The sequence below is a fragment of the Pithys albifrons genome, chromosome 7 (genome assembly GCF_047495875.1).
Source record: "Pithys albifrons albifrons isolate INPA30051 chromosome 7, PitAlb_v1, whole genome shotgun sequence".
Taxonomy (NCBI): domain Eukaryota; kingdom Metazoa; phylum Chordata; class Aves; order Passeriformes; family Thamnophilidae; genus Pithys; species Pithys albifrons.
In genome coordinates, this window is record NC_092464.1 from 42,870,824 (window position 1) to 42,881,928 (window position 11,105).

The window sequence follows — 11,105 nt, forward strand, 5'->3', positions numbered from 1 at the left end:
CAAACACCTTTTCTCCCCGAGGAGAAGATGTGGCTTTAAGAGAGATTTTCTGCTAAGTCTTGGATTCAAAAACAACACCTACAGACAAAGCAGAGAGTTTGTAGTGCATGGTAAAACCAAAGTTTTCTAAAAGGAAGAGAGAAAGACGACGACAGAGGTAAAAAAGCCTCAGTCAACTCTGACTTAGCTTTTTTTCCTTAAACTGAGGAAGGTTCCATCCCTGGCAGAGCAAAAGGGAGAGAGCAAATCCAGCCAGATGTAACAGAATGCAACTTGTCTGAATTTAACTGCAACACTCAGCAGTAAGGAAAGATTTATACTCATTATTTTGTTCACTTGGCACATTCTCAACCATCTTTGTACAAACTCAACAAGTGATGTAACTCTAAATCACAGAATACACATAAACAACCTGTCAACTGAATTCCGGCAAAAATCACTTCTGCTTAAGCCATGGAGAAATACACCAGACAGTAATCAATAGCATAAGATCTTACACAAACGGAGGACAAACTGTGCTTACTAATGCTGCGGCCCCATTAGCTGTAATAAAATTAATGCAGATTCTTTAACAGTTTAACAAAGTCTCCAAAATAACTGAAAAACCAACCCTTTATTCTGTGGTTTTAAAATACAGCCTCAGAGAGGAAGCTCCCACAGCTAAACACGAGGATCTTCCATACACACATGGTTTGAACACACCAAAAGTGCTCAGTGGCAGGAAGTGGATGCAAAAATGTCACAGTGTATATAGATACAAGCCTTGACTGCAATTCAAATATGCTATCTAAAGAATTGCAGTTGCTGTACCAATACTTTTCTTTTTCTCAGTTTCTCTCCAGAGTAAAAAAGCAGAGCTTTGAAAGTACTTAAGGATCAACTAAGAGCTTTCAAGCTGAAGCCTCTTTGAGACCTTTTCTTTGCTATTGTCTCCTCAGTTACAACAGTGAAAATTTTGGGGCCAACTACAGATGAAACCACCCAAAACTTCCAGATTTACCATCACCCTCCAAAACAGGATTATTCTCAACAATGGATCACTTCAGTAATCCAGTTTCCTATGTGACCTCTTGAACATCCTTACCAAATGAAGGAGCTTCAGACTAAAGCACATGATAAGCAAACTCTCCACCAGTCACACTTTACCAGCAAGCCAAACTACAGCCTGATCAAAAGCATTTGAGAGACAGTTATATCACAGAAAATATTTACCTGTCTTTTCATTCATATTCACCTCAAGGCCCTGATCAGTTCACTTTTCAGCACTGAGCTGTCCAGTTGATGAATTCAGTAACCATTAGTGGCATTCAATCCATGAGGCTAATTATGGTTTCAAAAATACTGTTTTCCTGAACAATACCAGAGCTCAGCTGTGCCCCCAATAGTCCTTTCATGCAATGTAGACATTTACCAGTACATAAATTCAGAACAGATCCTTCCTCCCATAGAAGCTCATATAAACTATCCCATAAAATATTGCAAACAGTCACTGTAATGGAGATCTGCAGAAGCTGTTTTGTAGTATCACATGCATCCTATTAGGAAGCTTAACAACAGTATTGTGATTCAACCACTTTTAAAAAGGGATGAATAGATCTGTTTAGAACAGCAGCATGTTCCAGAGACACTCGTTTCTCTTTAAGCAATTCACCCCTTTCAGAAAGTCTCATTAGATTTTACACTGCACATCAGACCAGCCTAGCTCATCTTACCTTAATGTGTGTATCAGCTTCTTACTTCAGAAAATGAAGGTTCAAGACCCCATTTAAACAAAATGTTGAAACACTATCACTGCAAAGGCTTCCCTGCATTATCAGGCTAACAGACATGAAAGCTCCAGTAATCTTCACTGGGACTCCTCCATCCACAGACAGCGAACCATTCCTGTCTCCCTTCATGATAAATGGAGGTTCAGTCAACACAGATAAGAGTCTATGATAAAACCAACTGCACCCGAAAGCAGAGAGACAAATACATCAAATGAATCACTTCTTAAAACACACGCTTTCATTTTCTGTAACAGGAGTTGAGAATGAGCAGTTCAGTGGATGCACAAATTACACACACCCACCAGATACATTAAAGAAGTTTTACCCTGTTTGTCCTTTTGCTCTTTTGTCTCATATGAGTAACAGCATCTATACCAATTATTTATTTGCTACCTAACTCTATGCTGAGAGTAATACTTATGTTGTTGGTGTTCTTAGAAACAATAAACTGCAAATTTGACATAAATAGATCATGGAGATTCAAAAGCAATTTTTTTACTCTGAAAGCAATCTGTACAAATAATTAGAATCTGAGAGCAAACCAAAGGATATATCAATTTAGGATACAAACTGCAAGTATAACTTTTCATATTTTTTCCAGTATTTCCTATTAACTTTTATCTGTCATCCTATTGTAAGATATCTCACAGGCTAAGCCATGAGTCTTTAAAAATTGTCTTGTTACTAAATGAGCCACTACTTACACGCGACAATGTTATACTTCCATTGTCTTTTTTTCACTGATTTTGTTACACTGTCATCTGCTTTCCCCGAGGGTTTTTGGTCACTTCTCCTTTACATAAGGCAGAGCCAACACACTGGAAACAGGTAGAAGGCACTGCAAGAGTGAAATGTGAAAAACATACACACTCAATGCATACCACATGCTCTGAGAGCTTGACATTATTCAACTCCTTCAGAGTATTCCAGTTTTTAAGCTTCTACTACTAAACATTTCTTGAATATTCAAGACTCAATGAGACTTAAGAGCCCAAGAACCTGTATTCTTCTTTTGTTGCCATACACAGCTATCAGAGCCCAGCAGAGACCTTCCTCTTTCACCTTCCTATGACCTCAGCCTTCACAATTACCAGTGAAATGTACTCAAGGAAAAAGGACAATCTATACCTGCCCTAGAGGCAAACACTGTGGAAATGCAGCATTTTTTTGGCAGGGGCGTAAGACACAATTCACAGGGGCAGCTCTGTTAAAACTCAGCCCTTACATACAATGCCCTCTAGAGCTTTATTTTCCACTTTGCGTGACTGCAACGCAGCACACACATGTGTCTTCCCTTGCACTGATGACAAAACCATCAAACCTCCTGCTCCCGGCAAGTGCCACAATACAACAGTACAGGAAATGTTTTTCGAGGTGTACACACACCTCTTATTTTCCACCTGGGCCTTATTGCCAACATCAGCATCCAGCTCATACTGCATTACCAGAATGTCAAGCTGTATTCAGCAAACCTCTCTACCATCCAGTATGGCTACACCTAAAATGATGATGATCATGATGAAGAGTTATCACGTAGTATTATGTTCCAAAAATAAAAAGAAGAATTAACCTGCACAATTTTATTGTATTCCTTAAACAGTCTACAGAATTTTGCTCTGTAAAGATATGAGAACTGCCAATTACTGATGAAGTTTTGTCATTAAATGTCTGGGAAGTCTGTAGTGAAGTGTTAGTGTTTCATTAGGCATTGGAGGTACTGAAGCCCAGCCTTAACTCTTCGTAGAATTCAGAAGTAAAAGCAAAATGCTACCAAGAATTCTTCAACCCTAAGGTCCATTATTCAGTGAACAGGCAGCAGCAGAAATATTTTGGCAGATGAATAAACTTAGTAAAACATTGCTCTGGGACAAATGAAAGGCTGTGGGCAGGGAAGATGGGCAGTGTTATAGACTTGAGAGGAAAGAAAAGTTACTGGTGTTATTTTATGACATAAAATGATGAGAGCCTGCATGACCTGAGTTCTAAGAGCAAAACACTCTGAGGCAGCTACAACAACACATGAGAAAAAGAAAACTTAAAAAATACAATGCACAGTTCAGGATACCAAAAATTAAAGAACACATTTACTTCTCAGAGAAAGAATTTCCAGACTTTTAGACCTACAGATCGCTGTGTACCATCTATTTTCTTGAAGACTAGGGCGGTCACAGGAAGCACAGAAATTGAAAGCTTTCCTCTTCCACATGAGTTTCCAAAGTTGTGGTCAGTGGTCTGCAGAACACCAGCAAAGAGCAAACTAAAATTTGAGAACTGTGTTGTAGAAACTCCACCAGATAGTTGGCATCTTTGTGAGAATCTCCTTCAATACAGACAAATGAAAGAAGATGGATCTGAACTGGCCCTTTAAGGGCCTCCACTTTAAAAGTCAAGAATGTCTATTTCTTTTTTCTTTCACAAGTATGTGAATGAGAAAAAAATTACAAACAATGAAGCCTGTACACACTGCAAAGCGAGACAGTAGCAGTAACAGCAGGATTGTGACCACAGACTGCAGCCAAAGCTGTAAGAGGGCAGATGTGCTAAGAGCGACCAAACGATGATCCACTAACAAGCCCACGGCTTGCAGTCACTGGCATTGGTTCCAATTGTGAAATATGTTAAAAGCCCAAGATACTTTCACAACCATGCTGATAATGGCCACAGTTCACAAGGTACTTTCCATTTCTGAGAGGAGGGATTACACAAGACAAATACAAGCTGCCCTATGGATTTAAGAGCTCGGCAGTAGCTTTACACCATTTAAGGTCCTCTCACCAGTCACAGCTCCAAAAGCAATTAAATTCATGTTTGCTGTTCTCCTCTCATGCCTACCCTCAAAGTCCACTATGTAGCTTAAAAAATATATATAAAAATACTACAAACTACTACCCTGTTCACAAACCAGATGCTTCAGCAATTCAGCTCTTAAGCTCTAAAGTTGCTCCTAAAATATTATTGTATAGGATAAGAAAAATATGAAATGTTCCCACATAGCCACGTCTCATAAAATATCTTCTGCATAATAGTGATAACATCTTTTAAAAGGATTTGCTCCAAGTTTTGTGATATCTGCTAGTACTTTCTTTTTGTATCTGTAAATCAGTTGTAAAACTTTATTCAGATCCTGTGATGTCACAACACAAATTAGTTTCAATTGCAATTATGAAAAACCTCTCCTGTACTGCAGAAAGCTGGCATGGATCTGTCGGGTACAGCCATTCACAAACCGAACCAATCAAGGCCCGGTGTTCCAGCCAACCATCCCATCAGAACAGAGATAACTCAGGCAGGCTGGGCTCCCTTGCCCAAAATTATACTTTTCCAAACTTGATAAGAAGTATCCAAGTAGATTCTTGAAAACTTTATACTCTAAATGCCATCACATTTTCCTTTTTTCTTCCCCCAAAATAAGCAGGAACATGAAACTGATGAAGAAATACTTCGCATATCAGACAGAAGTCACATTATTGTGATTCATGATGGTGTCACTATCTTTTAGATAGGACCTTAAATCTTTATTTCCAGGAAACTTTCTGCGGGAACTTGGCAGAGAACAGACAACTCAGATTTCTACTCCACCAATCTGGACTCTTTCAGAAGAGTTGCTTCTCCTCCATGTTCATGAATTCGCAGAACTGTTTCACCTTTTTCAAATGTCTATTTATTAATATTACCACATAATTCTGTCACGCCAGGCAGTGCAGCCAAGATCGCTAACAGGAATTCTAAACATTCTGCCAGTAATCAATGAACGTTTCAGTGTGGTGCAACATTTCAACGTTACCACTGTTTTAACACGTACATCTTTGCTGTGTAAATTCAGAACCACAGACATGATTTTTATTCTGTATCAAGGGAGGTGAAAGCATCAACCTTCATATCAAACATGACTATTCAGGTGCAAATATATGCACCTATTACAAGCAATAATAATTGCTGTAAAATTTCTCAAGAACATCTTCAAGGTCAAAGTCAGATGGCTTCATTGCTTCAGCAACACATCTGGTACAATAAATCTCAAGTGCTGAATGGATTTAAATTGCCTCAATCACACTGACATTTTCCATCCAGGATACAAACTGTCCCCAACCTACAGTTACTCAATTTCAATACTTTATTCTCTTTTACAGCACCTAAATTAGTTAGGAATTGACAGACACCTGAAATTCACCATGCTTCAACATGAACTAAGATTATAATCTAGGCTACCATGTCCCAAGTAAAGTGAGTTAAACTCCAGATAAGAGAATGCTGCAAAAAACCCACAATGATATATAAAGGAAGAGTAATAACCAGTCTGTCAAATTCAGTGCAACATTTGTTTCCCAGCACTACTGTAGATTACTGTAACACAGACAGATTCCGGTTTTCAGAGTGAACATGCCCAGGTTTATATTTCACAAGTGTAATTTTTTCTCATTAAGTTCTTAACATTGGTGACTCAATCAACTCATGTGTACTAAAACTCTGCCAGGGTGAGTTATCCTAGAATTGTGAGGGAATACACAGTTTTTTTCAAATCCTCTTAAGCTCTTACATAATACTGTTAGGTGTATTAAAACAACAGCTACTTTACATTATTAAGGCAGCTGCAGCATCACAGTTCAGTGCTTGAGAACAGTGGGACGACACAAGATGTGCAGAACCTCACAGGCTGCTAAAGTTAAGAACTTATGCAATTTAACATCACTATATTCATCATCAAGTGCAGTTCAGTGGTATCTGCCTTTCCCTGATCTGAAACATGTTTCGTTGCTTTATTATTTTAAGACGTGATTAGAAAATTGTTAAGTAGGAATGGACAGAAGTTCATCAAGCAGTTTTACAGCATTGCAATGAAATTTCGAAGCCAAACAAAATCCAAGAAAAGAAGTGCATTACTTCAGGAGAGACACACTGTGAGGAAAAAAGCTGCACCAGGATATTGTGCCCTTGAGAGCAAGGCAGGCTAAGCAAGACAAAGGTGCTACTTTTACTTTAGCATTGTTAGTGGGACAAAAAGGACAATGATACATGAAAGGCGCAGACTGCAAAAGAATTATTCAAATATGATATCGAAGGCAGCAAGTTAGAAGAGACCAGGCTGGTCAGAACAGTGCACTACTTCAAGCAGAAGAATTCTGCAGTAGCATATTACCATGCATCCTCTCATCATGCTATTTGTTTAAAATAATCAGAAAGCAGCCTATTTATTACAGTGCAACCACCCACACCACATGGGAATATCAGTTCTCACACAAGAATGACTCAAGGAACAGCAGTAACCTGTACAGTGTCCAGAACTCAAACAGTACTTTCTTGCCTCTCCACTGTGTAAAATGAAAAACAAAAACCACAAAACACTAAGTCCACTTAAGATTCAACTCCCCCTTTCCCCTGGTTTTCTCCATGAAAGCCTCCAGTGTGGAACAAGATGAATGTGCTGTCTTAGATGACACCCTGACTACCAGGCAAAGCTCGAGCATTCAGGTCAGCTGCTTCTTCCAACCACTTGAAAAGTCATGTCATCATTCTGCCACTTTTCTGATCACTTAGAATATTCAGGAAAAATACGACACAAGACTGGACTTTCTCCTCTTTAGCTTTACTATTAAGTCCTCAAATCTGGATATCTGCATGCACTCTAAGTAAAAGGGGCAGATATTAGTCTAAGTTAACATTTTGACATCTTTCACAAAGTAAAATTTGATTGCATTGTGTAGCAACAACTGTTAGTTCTTATTTGTTTCAGATTCCTTCTTTCTAAGCATCAGCAATAGTACAAAAATAACCAGTAGGCAATTTCCCACTTTCTATGATGTAGCTGTCAAAAAAATCTCACCATTCCTTAAACTAGTTCCTAATGGTGCATGCCTTGAAAAAAATGCTTAATTCTATGATAAGAAATATTTACTTGTAAACACTTCTATACAGACTTCGTTTTGTTGAAATCCATTAAACTGGTCCTTCCCCAGAGCCAGAAGATCTAAATATATCCATAATAAACAACTCCAAAAAAGCAGCCAATATGACTAAGTAGTGACTGCACTACAGAGGGCAGGCGTAAGCACATTTGCATGCAATTCATTCATGCTAGATGGCTGAAAATCACACAATACGCTTCAGCTGCTCCAGGAACTGCAATGGTACCACTGAGGAAAGCAATTCTTTGCCCACCTACTCTTAACAAGCTCTTGGAAACAAGATGGTCAATAAGAAACTATCTGTGTATCAGCAGAAACCCAAAGGTGTTTATACACATGTATCACATGTACAGGTCTCTCTTTCACAGGTATACTAGCATCCCTTACCAATAAAAATATCCAATCTGAAAATAGGTCACTTTTGTCACCAACCATCCTCTGGCCAATGTAGGTTTTTGCCCTACTAGATGTTCTTCAATACATAATTCAGTTTACCTACTGGAAAAAAACCCCAAACAAATAACAAAACCAACGACACACATCTGTCCTTCAACTCTTACCAACACCGTACATCAACCACACACATCTTTAAAAGTCACCTTCCATTAATTTAACTAGTGCAGTACCACCTGCGTGCCAAAACCTGGCAAAAAGCACAAAGACCTCTATCCAGGACCTCGCTAGCTATCCGACTGACTTCCAGAGCGAGCCAAAGGCAGCAAATTCAACGCAGTAAGTGCACTGACAGCAGCAAGACACGTACTGACAAAGCACCAGGGATACTTCCACCGTCTGTCCGGAGGGCCACGCTCCAGTCCTGGGCGAAGACAAACCTGTTGGCTCCGCACCCTGTTCCGAGGGGCAAGATGCACCGTCATTGCTCTAAAACGCACCCGTGGCCGGACCGCGGGGCTCTCGCCGCGCTTGTTTATCTTTTTTCCCCTCCCAGCGACAGAACATCCGCGGCGCGGGCAGCGGGGGGGCGGCGGAGGGGCCGCTGTCACCGCGCTCGGTCACACGCGCGGGGCCGGGTGTCACTGCGGTCACACGGGGCCGATCGCACGGGCACGGCAGGTCCCGGGAGCCCGCCGGCACCGCAGGAACACCCGCACTCCGGGAACCCACCGATCCCGCAGGAACACCCGCACCCCGGGAACCCACCGATCCGGCAGGAACACCCGCACCCCGGGAACCCACCGATCCGGCAGGAACACCCGCACCCCGGGAACCCACCGATCCCGCAGGAACACCCGCGTCCCGGGAACCCACCGATCCCGCAGGAACATCAGCACCCCGGGAACTCACCGTCCCCGCAGGAGCACCCGCACCCCGGGAGCCCCCCGTCCCCGCAGGAACACCCGTTTCTGCGCTCCCCTCCCCGGGCGGCACCGACACACCGACCTTCGGCGGCGGCCGGAGAACGTCCCCCCCACCGCCGCCTCCTCCCCCTGGGTCGAGGCCGCCATTGGGCTCCGCCGGCTTCGGGAGGAACGGGAAGGCGTAGGGAGGGGGAGGAAGGAACCCACCACACCCCACCGGCTCAGCCCCAGCCGAACCCGGCCCAACCCCGCCGGCAACTTACTGCCCGCAGCGGCGGCGGCGTCTCCTCGGGGCGCCGCGCCCCGCGCCGCCCCCTGCATGGGCAGCGCCCGCCGCGACTGCCCTCGGGAGCGGCTGCGGGGCCGGGGAGCTCAGCGGGGAGGCTCTGGGAGGAGGGAGAGGGTGCAGGAGCGCAGCGGGGAGGCGCGGAGTCTTTGCGGCGGGCCGTGCCCCACGCCCGGGCTGCGCTCTGCAGGACGCGGCGCTGCGGCCGCTCCCGCGGCGGCTCCGAGTGGCGACTGACAACAACGGCCGCGGCGCGCGCGGGGCCGCCAGGGGCGGGGCGGGGCCAACGCACGCCCGCGCGCACCCGCGCCTGCGCCGCCCGGCGGGGATGGCGGGGGGCAATGGTGGCCGGGGCCTGGCCGGGTGCGGGGCGGAGCGCAGCGCAGGAGGGGCAGGGAACGGGAATGTCCCGGCCCTGCCCGCTCGGGGCTCCGGCTGCATGAAGAACATGAGCAGTTCGCCCTGGAAATGGCAAAAATAGGAGGGGAGGGCGAGCCGCTGAATGTCCGAGGAGAGGGCAAAACCGCCCCTGTCCCTCTGCAGGGGGCGCTGGGCTGGAGGGCTGGGTAAGGTCGTTAAAGGACCATGCCCTTTTACCCTTTCTTGTGTTCCAATAGCAGGGTATTAGAGTATGGGGGTTACAGAATCACAGAATCAATTGGGTTAGAGACCTCTGAGATCATGGAGTCCATCCCATGGCCGAACACCACCTTGCCAAATGGACCACGGCAATAAGTGCCACGTCCAGTCTTTCCTTAAACACCTCCAGGCGTGGCAAATCCACCACCTGCCTGGGCAGGGCATGATTTTCTTGTGTCCTGGGTGGCAATGGTGTATGGCACCGAGGCACAATGCCACTCGATTCCCCTGTGGTGGGAAGGAAAATGGATCGGGGAGGTCACCTGGAAGTAAAGAAACAGGTAGTAGCCATACCTGTGACTCCTGGCTGATCACAAAGAAAGGGGCAGCAATAGTAGCATCCTAAAGAGGGTATAGGGATGTTGCCCCGTATGTCCCGGACAGTGAGGCACACTGGCACTGGATTGCCCTGTGGTGGGAAGGATGGGAGCACGATGTGATGGTGGAGATCATCTAGAATTACAGGTAGTGAAAGGAAAGGGTGACATTGAGACTAGTAGGAGAAAACAGGCCAAGGAATGAGCCTGGCAGGTGTTTCAGAGTTTCCCTGTACCCTTACACCAGGCAGAGTACTGTTTCCCTGTACACGTACCTGGCTGTACATGTAGCGAAGGGAAGAGGAATATCTGAAGTGGTTGTGCTACACGAGGGGTGAGCAAAGTGGTTGCTTGGAGCATCAGAAATAATGCAAGGATTTCCTCCAAAGATCAGGGAAAGAAAATCTTTCAATAGCCAGGGAAATTAAAGCCTTAAAAGGGGTACTTTGAAAAGTGCCTTCTCCCCCCCCCCCCCCAAATAGAAATGGCCACTCAGGATATATGGACAGAAAGTACGAAACCTCATTGTAGCAAAGCCCAGTTTTAAGAACAGGTTTGATAAATGTTCTTCAGTTTCCCCTATGCTTTCACAACATTTCTATGTCATTCCTTTGTTAATTAAGCTTGTTTTACACTGTACAGCAGGGCAGTTGAATTAACCTGGAATTTCTTAGCTTGAAACCAATCTTTGTGAATCAACTCAACCAGAAAATACAGTTCAGGGGATGACTAAACTGAAATTCTGTGATCATACGTAATAAAAAGGACAAAAGGACATAATAATGTCGTGTTTTAAGGTTTCAAAAAAGAAATAAAAAAATTACATGGAGATTTCAGGAGATGTTGAGTCTGATCACTTCTTCCTAAGAAGA

At 44.0% G+C, this 11,105-nt stretch overlaps 1 protein-coding gene across 3 annotated transcripts in view; it reads right to left on the bottom strand.

Moving 5' to 3' along the window:
- The window catches only part of SNRK (SNF related kinase), a 42,803-nt gene extending 33,279 nt beyond the window's left edge, over positions 1 to 9,524 (bottom strand). The window contains exon 1 of one of the 3 annotated variants that reach the window (XM_071561160.1): positions 9,255 to 9,524. The gene's annotated coding sequence lies outside the window, so the exon portion shown is untranslated. Of the gene's footprint in view, positions 1 to 8,435; positions 8,452 to 8,977; positions 8,994 to 9,254 lie in introns of those variants that run through there. The other 2 variants (XM_071561163.1, XM_071561162.1) reach the window with 2 other exon arrangements.
- Between the last annotated feature and the right edge of the window lie 1,581 nt (positions 9,525 to 11,105).